We start from the raw sequence: 12,968 nt of genomic DNA, 5'->3' as shown, positions 1-12,968 counted from the left end.
ACTCAAATGCGTGGAGTCACGTTAGAAATTTCACCGTGTATTTCACAGTGTTTTCAAACACGGGTCTCACCATTTTTGGCCAAGCTCTTTGGTCAGTTAAGCCACTTTCGTTCAAATAAATCCATTAAAAATTCACAGCAAAAGAAGACGCCTCGGCAGCTTAACAGACTCATAAATGATTGATTCTGGGATGAATGATTTTACCACTGTGCAATCTCTCGCATTTGTGTCCACTTCAGATTTTCTCTCATTCTCAGAGTAGAGTTAAAAAAAAATCTTTCTCCGATTTCATCACTCGACATCAGGTTTGACCTCATTAGGGATCAAAAGCGTTTCTCACGTTTATGACATGAATGGATTCTGTAAATCTAACGCTAAATGAGTCAAATAACATATTTTCTCGACTGGCCGACTTAGATAGACGAGATGGCTTACACTGCATCTCATGTGGATTTTTCAAATATGTTAAGTCTCATGGACTCTGTGCTTCGCTTGTTCAGGAAAGAGTTGTGTAAGAGATAAAGTATCATAAATGTGTGTATCTTTATTCAATAGTACTGTAGGCCACTTTCTCGTAATTTTTCAAAAATTTCCTTTTTCGCTAACGGCACCCGAGTTCACTGCTGAGCAATTAGTCCCATAAAAGCTCGCCAATCTACCAGCTTAACAATTTAACTATTTCTTTCTTCCAACTACAAATGAATCATCATTTCAAGCACTTGATGTTCAAGGTAATAAACAGATCAAAATGTATCAATCATTTTACTCTCACTTCGCCCCAGATCCGAAAAATTTGAGTTTGAAGAAACCTCACGAATGATTAGTGAATTTTAAGAAGGTGTTAAAAGTGGACAAGAAAGATAAAAGTGTAGCGGAATACTCGTATAGAATAGAAGGATGAGCAAAAAATTCGAAACCTACGAATGAGTCAGATGGCAAGGCTTATAGAGAGGTGGAGGCAGAATCGGGGTGGGCAGTTATATGGCCAGTACCTCATTTTTCTCATACATACTGAAAAAATATAAAAGGTGTTGGAAGAAGGGCAATTAATTATAAATATAAATACGCTAGGTAAAGACGTAAATACATAACATAACAAAATCATCTTAATTATGTACCGTTGCACTTTACGGTTCTTTGACTAGGGTCTGTCTTGCAAGGTATGAGTTTAAATAAATTATTCTTTAGATGTATGAATGAAAAAGACTAGGGAAAATAAATTGGGTGGAGAAGAGCCTGACGGCATAGTTGAAGAAACTGGCAGAAGAAGATAATAGGTAGCCAAGAGAAATACAAATTGGGCGGAATAGGTAGGAATAAATATTGGATAGCATTGAAACGTTGAAGGCCTTGAAAGAAAGCTAGGTAAGCATGCTAGGGACAGAGAGATAAATGGCTTTTTAGGTGACATGAGATACATGAAATAGAGAAGGAAAAAATGAGGAGCTAATATAATACGCTTACACAAAATTTGGGGCAAAATAATGGTTAGGGAACTACCAAATCTATTTTTAATTGGTAGATTACCCCATGTACAATATGCAATCAATAGGAAAAGTCCCAGAGCAGGGAATTCAGCCTCAAAGTTAAACCCTTGGAAAATTGCATTCTGTAAAATAATGTACGGGCAATCTAACCAATAAGATACCCAAAGCATAATCACTCATAAATCAAAAAGTTATTGGTACGCATCGTAAAAATGCATCTCTCAGAGAAATTAAGCGTCGCATGGGTTCATCAAGCATCAGACCTAGAAGGCATGTTCTATTATTCTAAATTGTCATGAGATCGGATATTCGGCTTTTGATATGATTCTAGGTGTTTCCCTCAAGGGACCTTACCTTAAGACGAAATTTTTCTGTTCTTAAGCAGTAATTCGTACTTTGCTTACTATTCTGCGCTGGAATATGACGATTATTTAGAGACGCTCCTTTTTCAGAAAAAGCGACAGCTTTGGTTGGTATCGCCCTGCCGATATCCTTTCGACAATATATATTAGTTCAAAAATTGACTTATCTCTTACATCTTTCATCTTTTTCTAAAGCATTCAACTTCCGGCATTGCCCAAGGCTTACATTAAGTATTTTTCAATTGGGCCGTTTTTGGGAAGAATAAATCGGCATGTGATGCAGATTGTATTAATTTTTACAGTCAATGCATATGATCGATCTCCATCCTTTGATAATGCCTCTAATAGAAATGAATAGAAATGAGAGTTGTCTCGGCCAAATGACCGCATTACGTCGCGACGTAGTCGAAATCAAATGATTCGAACCTTAAATCAGATTTCTCCTCCCATTTCCATCTCATAATTGAAATGAATTGGTTTCTTAAGGCAATTTGACTTCTTATAGTGTGTGACGACTTTTCATTGCCCTGTTGAATCTGAAACTCTGACGAAATAGAGGAAAGTTTGCGAACCCATCAAGACTCATGGGCGATTCCCATTATTGGGTCCATGAATACAGGAAACATCAAGAGATGAGAGTGGAAGTGGGAAGGTCATTTAGTGGGAATGTGTTGTTTAAAGAGCTACTCCCAAAATAAGTGCCTTCATCATAATTCGAGAAATGATCCGACTCCCTCTGTAACTAAACTTCAGCTTTCAAATAATTGAAAATCTACGATGAAAGGTTTCTGAACTGAGAAATTTTTAGTGAAGTCTATGAACAAGTACATCAAGCTGTACAATACAGTTCAATGTACTTAAAAGATGAGGTTATTGAAATTTTCTCCGATTATTATTATTATTGTCAGTTCACAATGTAGGGTACACAGATTACATATCGAATCGAATATACACCATTACATATCGAAGTCCCGCCAGAAACGACGCAAAGACACACTCTTAAGTACAGTAAACGCCCAATACCGAATGCTTTCTGCCTCCCTTCATTTTGTCCAACATTTACATTCTTTTCCTCCTCTGTCTTGCTTACATAACATTCTCCACTCTATCACAGTGCTTAAAATTCCAACGCCAACCAATATACCCTGCATCGACTTTTTTTGCCTCCTTTGAGTCTCCAAGCAACTCTTCTACTGCAATGTATAATTCTTGCTTGTTTATTTTACTTTCCGTCCAATACTTTTAAAATTTCTTTTAACCTACACATCAAAACCCTCCGATGAACGCCAATCCTCCTGCTTCGACCACCAAGTTTCCGTGTTCTACAAAACTCATGCGAAGTTTTTACTGAATTTTTCTTAACATCAATATCCAGGGTTCGTGTCATCAACACCCACTTTGTGCTAGCTTCTTTTTCAATACAATTCACCTTGTTATGTTCCGACTACTTTGACCAATCTCCATCAAAATTTTCCTCACTTAGTGCTCTACCTGCTCTAGTAAACATCCTCCAATTCGAAAAAATTAAATTGAACCCAGACTTATCCTTCCTCGCAGTTTACCGTTATTTTTACATTGATTTTATGACCGTATCCCTCAAAATATATGTTGAAAGGTACTCAGAAATGATTTCAATCCTAATATCTATACCGTAAAGCTCTTCTAAAGCTTTCCAACATATCCCGTATTTTTGATTGGATGTGTTTAAAATTTTCCTTCTGTATCTCTCATAGGGTAGGCGAATTTTCATTTGGATGCTTTTATCCATTTCACCCATTTCACCACGCCTCTGTTAACTCTCCATATGCTCACATTGCGCCTCCTCCATCTTGATTCCTTCGCCAAATTAATTTTCCTCCTATGTTTATTCTTTCATACTTTTGTACTTTCCCCTACTCAAATCTTTGTTTGCATTCCTCCGTTTACGTTATTCCTTCATCTATTTTTTTATTCCTATTTACTGTAACCCATGTTGTCCTCTTTGTATATTGTTGAATCTGATGTTACGCTTCATCAGACATATATTCGCATGGTCCTAGGAAATTGTGATTGGGTTCAACTGTCATAAATCTGCATTTAACTATAATATCTCCCATTAATAAAAAGAGACGTTTCAGGCGTGATATGGTGGAATATCATGATTAATTAAAAATAGCAATTTTCCACAAAAATCTCCCATTAAATATCTGATATCTCCGTGAATTTCCCGACGTTTTTACATAAAACTACAATTACCTCCATCATATCCTTATAAGTTACGATTAAAAAGTACTCAATAAGGCTATGTGAACGGAAAAATTTCAAACCTACCGACAAACTGTTTTCGGCGCATAATTATGTAATTACTTTACAGCACTATTCACAAAAAGGAAATTCTATACGATGAGCACATCTTTGGAATAGTTATTTTTAAGAGGCGCTGTAGGATTAAGATATCACTACAGAATTTTAAAAATACACTAAGTCTGAAGAACTATACGTGCAATAACCCAAATGGTCGAACGTAGCACATGCATTAAACGTGGGATAAATGATTTGAATACACCATATTTTGTGCTAATGGAGTGTCATCCTAATATTCTCTAATGACTTTGTCATAATATGGGAAAATTTCTCAAGCTGTAACTTGATTCGCAAGTCCTCGGAATAAAGTTAAGTTTTACGAGTCCTCTTAAATCAGAGTGCTGTGTGCTGCAGGAAAGAAACATGTGCCGAGCGCTCTTTATTACCATGACTAAGCTCCGAGTGTGCAATATTACAAGGACTTGAAAACTGACCTTTACTTTTGGAAATGAGCACAGACGTTGGCCAAGTAAACAATTCCACTTCTTCAATTGTGAGTTGCGAATAAATTCTGAACACACCATGACCGTAAAAATGCATGTGTTTACCGCTCTTCTTTAATGAAGCAGCCGTGAAGATATTATATCTTAATATTTTTGATTATTATATTTTATTACTTAAAATATTACTGACTTGAATATTTTAGGAAGTTTTTTAAAACATTCTTTCTCATCCAATGTAGCTTAGATATAATCAAGGCAAAAATAAGTGAGAAGCCAACTTACCTTTTGACGGTCAAATTCACTTCTAACTGGACGCCAGACTTCCTCGGGTGACTACCCGACTTGGCCGATCATTTTGATGAATACGTAATCAGATATCCTGCAAAGGAGACAATGTTTACATTAAAAGACTTCTTCAGTATTTTTAATTTTTTCAAACTACAATATTCAGCATGGACCATCAGTATCAAAAGACTAAATGTTTCATTTGATCCGCAGCTATCATGGAAAGGGAATACACGTATACGTCGTGACGAATGATTCATGAAAATTCAACAGAATTTATTGTTAGAAGCTGTAATTCCTTCAACGATGTCATGATATTTAGATTTCAATTTTACACGATATAAATTAAAAATTGCATCAGTTTCATAGCATTATTTTCATGAAATACATTTCTCTCGCACAAAAAATATATTCCGTAAACATAGCAAACTAACAACTGAAAGGATCTAGATATATTATATTACCTTTTGAATAATTTTCATGTAATTCACGCTCTTGCCGTAATCAATTTACATATCGAATTCGTATTTTCGAATAAAATTATCAATCCTTGCTTATACGTTTTTTTATATTTTTATGATTTGAAGCTTCCAATTACAAAAGCTATGGCAACTTTCTGGAACTCAAATATTTTTGTGTTTGTTCTCTAGAATTGTAAAAATGTTATTGAATTCTCCACCTATTATTTAATTTCTTGTCAACTACACCTAAGGGGGTCCACTAAGGACTGTAGTGCACAGTATGTCAATTGAAATGCGTCTGATAAATGTGCCTTCTCGAAATATTTTGCATTTATGTCATTGAAAAAATATTGTTTTGGTGATGGGTTTGTTTGTTTGTCTGCGGTAATATATAAAAAGGTATACCGATATAGAGGAAGTGGAAGGTCAGGGGTAGAGCTAGACTACTGGCTAGCGTGTAACCCAACTTCCTGGTAAACCTTATGTGGTACAGTGAAAGGATCTGATCCCCCAACCCTAATATGCAATTTTTATGCGCAGTTAGGCTTAGTATTGGGTGAACTAAACCTTACCAATCAAACTGATATTCGGGTTAGTAATTGTTTTTATTGTTTATTTATACCGATATAAATCAACTAGGTGTATTTTGAGCATTTGAAATAGCATCTATTTACTTATTTCCATTCTAAATGAAAAGTATTTATCCACGACCGGAAAGTAAATCAATAGTAACAGCAGTAACAGTTCGGTTGTGTTTCTATGGATATATTAATAATCAACAAATGAAGAGCCAAAATGATCATAGGTAAAAGGATAGAAAACTAATTAAAAACTTAAATTAAAAGTTTGAATTCATGGCTTAAACAAAGTTATTTATATTTAAAAAGGCACATTCTTCATCATATATAAAAATGAATGAGAATACAGAAATCATTAATGAGAAAGAAGGCACTATTGGTGAGAAAGTAGTGACCACTGATGAGAAACCAGATACCACAGAGGAAAAAGCAGACCCTCAAGATGAGACTAAGACGATATGTTCAGGATGCAACCAGGAAATAACCGGAAAGGTACCTTCAAAGTTTGATACTAGTGGTTTTATTTGATTATGTTACATAAATACCATTTGTAAAAATATTTGCTAATGACTAAATGTTTTAAAAAATATGTATTTCAAATGTGCAGTACAGAATAGTGAAAGAGAGTGAACATTTGCAATATATTAAAAACTTCAATGCTCTCAACCTAGTATTTAACACATTGTTCATTGTGACAAAAAACAAATTGGTACTTTTCTACGGGTGTATTTGGAGCCCACAACGCGTTTCTGTTCGCAGAACCATCTTCAAGTACAATACGATGGTTCTGTTAACCGAAACGCGTTGTACGTTACCAACAAACCCGTGGAAAAGTGCAAATTCGTTTTTTCTCATAATGACGAACTTCCACTACATCTCGCCTGAATCTGTGGAATACATGGTTTCATCTTTACAGTAATATGTATACAGTAGAAAGACAAAATCTGCGATTGTCCGTTCATAACATATAATACAATCTAAAAACCTTACTGATAACAAAAAAAGCATTAATGTACATATAATAACATTCTATCTTAAAACCAATTCTAAAATTTTTCTGACTTCAAGAAGTATTTTTAAAGTATTTTTAGTGCCCTATAAGCTACCACTAGGGTGTGTGGAAGTGGTTGAATACACGTCAGACTAATTTCGATCCGAATATTTTACCCCTACCGCGATCGGACAACGCTATTCTGATTCCTTATTATTTGTGGAAAAAATGAAATCTTAAAACTACCTGTTCTACACTTAATCTCTTGTATTTTATTGGCATGTCATCTACCGTAGTACAATGGGGCTAATTATACATTTTCAACATCATTGCTAAAGTGGCATCCTTCCTTTTGTACGCAAGAGATTTAATATTTGATTTAACTTCTCCGTGAGCGATTCCCAACCAAGCTCCTTGAATAATTTTGATACGATACTCAGCTTATCATAACCAATTTTTACCACTATAGCTCCTGTACGCTTCACGCGATCCAATTTGGCTATCAATCCAACTTCATGACCATCCCATATGCTAGCAGCATATTCTAAATGAGCTGTAACGAGCGAAAGATATTTATCGTCAACCTTTTCATCAGATTTTCACAGCACACTTCGAAAAAATCGTAACTTCTTTTAGAAGATAAACCCCGAGTATGTTTCACCCTGGGAAGGTCGTGAGTGAGGTTACGCCTAATTATTTCATTGAGTCTACAAAGTCGGCAAATAAATGCATCTAACCAGCGAATTCGGAGTTAATGCCGTTAACGTTAAGAAGGATTAAAAGAGGTCCGATAACATTTCCCAATAATTAAAGATAACAGTTCCGTATTATATAAACACTTCCCTTTATTTTAAAGATCTATTAAGTTTCTATATAGACTCCTAAGTTACAATTAATTGTTTTCAGGGTGTTATCGCCTTATCAAAGATGTGGCATCCTGAGCATTTTACATGTAAGGAGTGTCAAGCTCAAATAACCAGTGATTTATTCTTTGAAAATGATGGTGAACCATACTGTGAAGAAGATTACAACAATTTGTTTTTACATAAATGTGAAGAATGCGATAAACCAATAAAAGACGTAATTTCAATATTTATAGTGTAAAATATTTTATATTCCAGTTTATTTACATATAAAACTAATAAAAATATTTAATTTTGAAAGGCAGAGCTGTGTTGTAGCCCTTGGGAAAAAATGGCACAAGGAGTGCTTTCGTTGTACCGAGTGTGGGAATGAATTGTCTGGAGCTACTTTCATGGAAAGAGACGGGAAACCCTACTGCAGGGAGGACTACCATAAACTGTTTACTATTAAATGCAATGCTTGTAAAGAACCAATACTGGATACTTGCGTCATTGCCATGGGTAAAAGCTGGCACCAAAAATGTTTCATATGTCAGGTATGTTTTCTCTTTACTACCTATGTTCTATCACAAGGCGACATTCGGAACCCCTTTTTCAAACAGACACAATAGATAAAGGTTGCAAATTGAGAATTGCAAGGAGCTGAGATTGAGATGAGCAAGGAAGTAAGAGGTTGATATTTTTTGTTAGCTTTTAACCATTTATATTTTGACACATCTTTAAAAGTGACGTGACAAAGATTTCAGTTGGATATACGAGTTAACTAGAAGCTGTTTAAAGGAGATTCGTAGATGATCAAGCAACAGTCAACTTCTAAATCAAGAGACTTTCAATTTATTGCTTAGCACACATTAGAATGAGTGGTAAAATTTAGAGCTAGCTACTTTTAGACACCAGGGAAAACGTTAGCGATTCAGGGTGGTATTAGGCACATTTCAAGAGGAATTGAGTTGGTAAAAGAATAATGTGCAAGGAGGTAATTGATGGTTAGCATTGATGGCAATCAAATATGTAGATAAATTATTATTAATAATATGGATGTGAGGGTTTATGGCTCGCGGACATGAGTTTTGTGGCACAAGATGAGTTTAAACTATTTACTTTAACGATGTGGATACGAGGAGAATCAAGGGCATCAGTTGGCTAGAGGGAAGATAAATGACCAACTTTTACGTATGGTTGGCAAAGAGAGGAAAGTGCTAGATGTAATACAACAGGAACTAAGGTAATAAAAGCAATAGAGATATAATGAAGGGCGTTATAGTTTCGAGAACAATAGGCAAACGTAGAAAATAACTAAAATAAGCTATTTGGGTGGATGAAAGGTAGTAAGAAGTATAAAGAGCTGAAAATGAAAATGATATAGGATAAACAAAGTTCAACTCAATATATGATAGCTGTTAAGTCCAAAAATACCTCTAAAACATGCGTACCTATGAAATAGGATATGTTTTATATTTCATTCGTGCAAAACAATTAAATATTTCTGCTTCAATGAGATAAACTTCTGTTATCTCCATGATGGATAACGAATATGCTGTTTCGTGACAGGAATGTAAGGAGAGCATCGACACTTCAAACTTTAAGATAGAAGATGGCATTCCCAAGTGTCTCCAGTGTTCCAATACAGATTTGATGAGCAACTAGTATCCTGGAAAATATTCTTTAAAATGCTTACTAAGCAGGGTGAATTTTAAAATGTGAAAATTGTTTTATTCAGCTTTTATTTCTAAGCAAATATGTTAAAAATTACTGCTAAAATGCCTTCATTTTGTATAAAATTTTGAAGAACACTTATCCTCTCTTGAAATTGAATTATTTTTAATCCAAGCATAATTTAGCATAAAATAATCTAGGGAAAATAATATCAATTGGAGATATCACGCAGTTCAAATTCCTGTATTTTTTTCAAATTAGTCTAACTTCAGCGTAATTTAAACCTGTAAATTAATTTCTAATCATAATGGCGAAAAACAAAGAAATTTACCGCTACCAAGTATTTTATTTTTCTCCACTGAGCCTTTCTACGTACATTGTATAGTAAAACAGCTCTGGAATATGCCATGTGTCATCATAGACAGCCATTCGAGAAAAACAGCAAAACTTTGGTCAAGGATCGCCTTTTAGGCAAATTAAATGGATTACTGCTAAAAATAATTTTTTGTATTTAGCATTGAATCAACTTCCTTGCCATTAAGAAGGGTCAATTTGTGACTGGTCTGATTCTGATAAGAGACTAGTAATTTATTATCTCTGGCGATTCAGCTAGTACCTTAGAAAATCCTTCATCAGTTATGTGTATACATAAGAACAATATTTTACTTTAAATATTGATTTATGATTTTAAAATTACTTGAGTGCTCATGCATACTACCTTGATCAAAACGTTCCCGGAATAACCACCGTGTGGCGCTCCCATCGTTCCGATTTGAGTTCTGTTTTTTTTGTTAAATTGGTACATCTGTTGTTGATATTCCCTTTAAATCTTAGTGTCATAACTTGACATTTGCAAAAGTTACGTAGCCAAGAGTACATCTATCTCTGTGTGTGTTGGCGATTTTTTACAATTGCAGAAATGGATTTAAATTTGCAACAACGAACTTGTATTAAATTTTGCGTAAAAAACGGATTTAGTGGCGCACGGACGTTGGAAATGTTGGAAAAGTGTTTCGGCAACGATTCTCTAAAAAAAACGGTCGTTTACCAGTGGCACGAGCGGTTCAGAAGTGGTCGTGAGTCAATCGAAGATGATGAACGCAGTGGCAGACCATCGACATCGAAAGTCGGTGAAAAAATTGATAAAGTAAAAGAAATGTTGGTCAATAACCGCAAATTAACCATCAGAGAAATAGCGGAGGACTTGAACATTGCCTATGGATCCGCCCAAGACATTGTGGTAAATGATTTGGGTTTCCGTCGTGTAGCAGCAAAGTTGGTGCCAAAAGACCTCAATTTCATGCAAAAAAGAGACCGTGTTGACGTCGCAAAAGACATGATTTGCGAGGCTGAATCCGATCCCACATTCATCAAAAGGATCATTACTGGAGACGAGACGTGGGTTTATGAGTACGACACGCAATCCAGACATCAGGCAAGTGAATGGCGTTCACCAAATGAGCCGAGACCAAAAAAACCACGTCGTTTTCAGTCAAAAAAGAAGGCAATGCTGACGGTTTTCATGGATTACAACGGTGTAGTGCATCATGAATTTTTGCCAGAAGGCCAGACAGTAAACAAAGAGTATTATTTGGGCGTTATGAGACGTTTGCGTGAAGCAATTCGCCGAAAGAGACCAGAAATGTGGGCAGAAAACTCGTGGATTTTGCACCATGATAACGCACCGTCGCACAGTGCTATCATTATTCGTAATTTTTTGACGAAAAATGCAACAAATACCATCCAACAGCCACCGAATTCACCTGATTTGGCTCCCTGTGACTTCTTTCTGTTCAATCGAATTAAAAAACCATTACGGGGAACGCGTTTTAGCAGCCGAGAGGAAGTAATGGAAAAATCGCAGGAAGCACTGATGGACATACCGAAAACCGAATATAAAAAATGTTTCGAGGATTGGATCAAGCGCTGGCATAAGTGTGTTGCAGTCGATGGGGATTACTTTGAAGGGGACAATATAGATTTAGATGAATAAACTTGTATTTTTAATTTTCTGAATAAATTCCGGGAAATATTTGATCAAGGTAGTATTTCATTAGGAATATTACCAGCATTCGAATACTAAATAGAGAACCTCCTCATTAAGCATAACAGCAGTGTACTTGTTGAAGCTGGTGACATAGAACTGGCATTAATAGATCTATGCAGAGGGAAATTTAATCTCTGAAAGTACGACCGACTTGCTACAACGGTCCTTACCTATATACTATTTTCTGAGCACTTTTCGACATAGCTTTCCTATTTGCTATTCAGAGGGTACATTAAACTTCTGGAAGCCATTAATACATAGACAGGAAAGACTAAATGTGTTTTCCATGCTCTGGTTCCACTAGAATGAGATTCAGGTCTCACCACAAAATCTCACCAAATCATATTTAAATATTCAAAGATTTTCTCAGTTCTAAGACCATAGAAGCCATGATGCAACATTATATGTACAACCCTACCTTTATATTTCTCCATTTACCCATTACTGTTGGCTTAATGGTTATCTCCAGTTACTGTATTTAAAGCTACCAAATAACATAAAGTCCCCGTTACAATGTTTGCCAATCTTCTACCCTCTCTGAGGAGACATTTGAAAACCATTATCTTGCGTGCTTGCCAATTTTGGTTCTAATTTACCTTTAGTTCTCCATTCCATACGTCATATTTTCTTTATTTTATATGTATCATTGTTTATTCAGCAAACATTTTTATTATCTTCTGGATGATTTCCTAAAAAAATCCATTTAATTATGCTTGTCTTCAACTCTTCTACTATACTCCATATGGTGTTTCATTCGAGAGCTATTTTGTATATTTATTTCTCGTCTGTAATTTTTGGAACCTGTTGATACGCGGAAAATATATATTTTCGATTCCCCATGGAGTAATAATTTATCAGATAAGCTAGATAAAAGAAAAAATAAAGAAAAAGTACAGTAATTATTGGAATCAATAATGCTTCTGATGCTACAATTTGATACCATACGCCAAATCGGTGAGCCATATATTGTACAGTATTAAAAATAATAGCTTTATCTTCAGGAAATCATGGTACGTTTATCAACGCCATGTTATGTAAAAAATAATTTTAAAATCCAATTTGAATACAACCTATAAAACTTCCTCCTTAAAAACAAAGTTGTTCCTTCCTATGTTATGGAGAACATGTTTTTATTTCTAATGCAACATTTATTTCTTATTCCGTTACTTGTAATCTTCCTTTAATTGCTTTTATGACTTTCTTGCCCCGGTTTTTATCTTCCTACATATCTCTCTGTTTAATCATTCTTTTCGATAATTGTAAAAGCTAGGCTCAAGGCTTTCTTCACGCTGGCATAATATTAGGCTAGAGTGTCACCTTTTGTGCTCTAGGTATTCTTAGGCCAATTTAAAAGTCGACTAGGACAATTGCGAGTTGAATATCGTGGACTATTAATACTTTCCTGAACCAACAGCGAAAAGGGACGGCGTGTGAAGTACTCATGTAGCTTTA

The 12,968-nt window shown here is 35.2% G+C and overlaps 1 long non-coding RNA gene across 1 annotated transcript in view; it reads right to left on the bottom strand.

Moving 5' to 3' along the window:
* The window catches only part of LOC139687147 (uncharacterized), a 330,233-nt gene that overhangs the window by 163,361 nt on the left and 153,904 nt on the right, over positions 1 to 12,968 (bottom strand). Inside the window, exon 2 of the long non-coding RNA XR_011700604.1 lies at positions 4,918 to 5,014. This is a non-coding gene — a long non-coding RNA (uncharacterized lncRNA). The remainder of the gene's footprint in view (positions 1 to 4,917; positions 5,015 to 12,968) is intronic.

The sequence above is a fragment of the Hetaerina americana genome, unplaced genomic scaffold, assembly GCF_022747635.1.
Source record: "Hetaerina americana unplaced genomic scaffold, ioHetAmer1.1.p SCAF_17, whole genome shotgun sequence".
Taxonomy (NCBI): domain Eukaryota; kingdom Metazoa; phylum Arthropoda; class Insecta; order Odonata; family Calopterygidae; genus Hetaerina; species Hetaerina americana.
The sequence above is the reverse complement of the archived record's forward strand: the minus strand, read 5'-3'. Positions and strand labels throughout refer to the sequence as shown.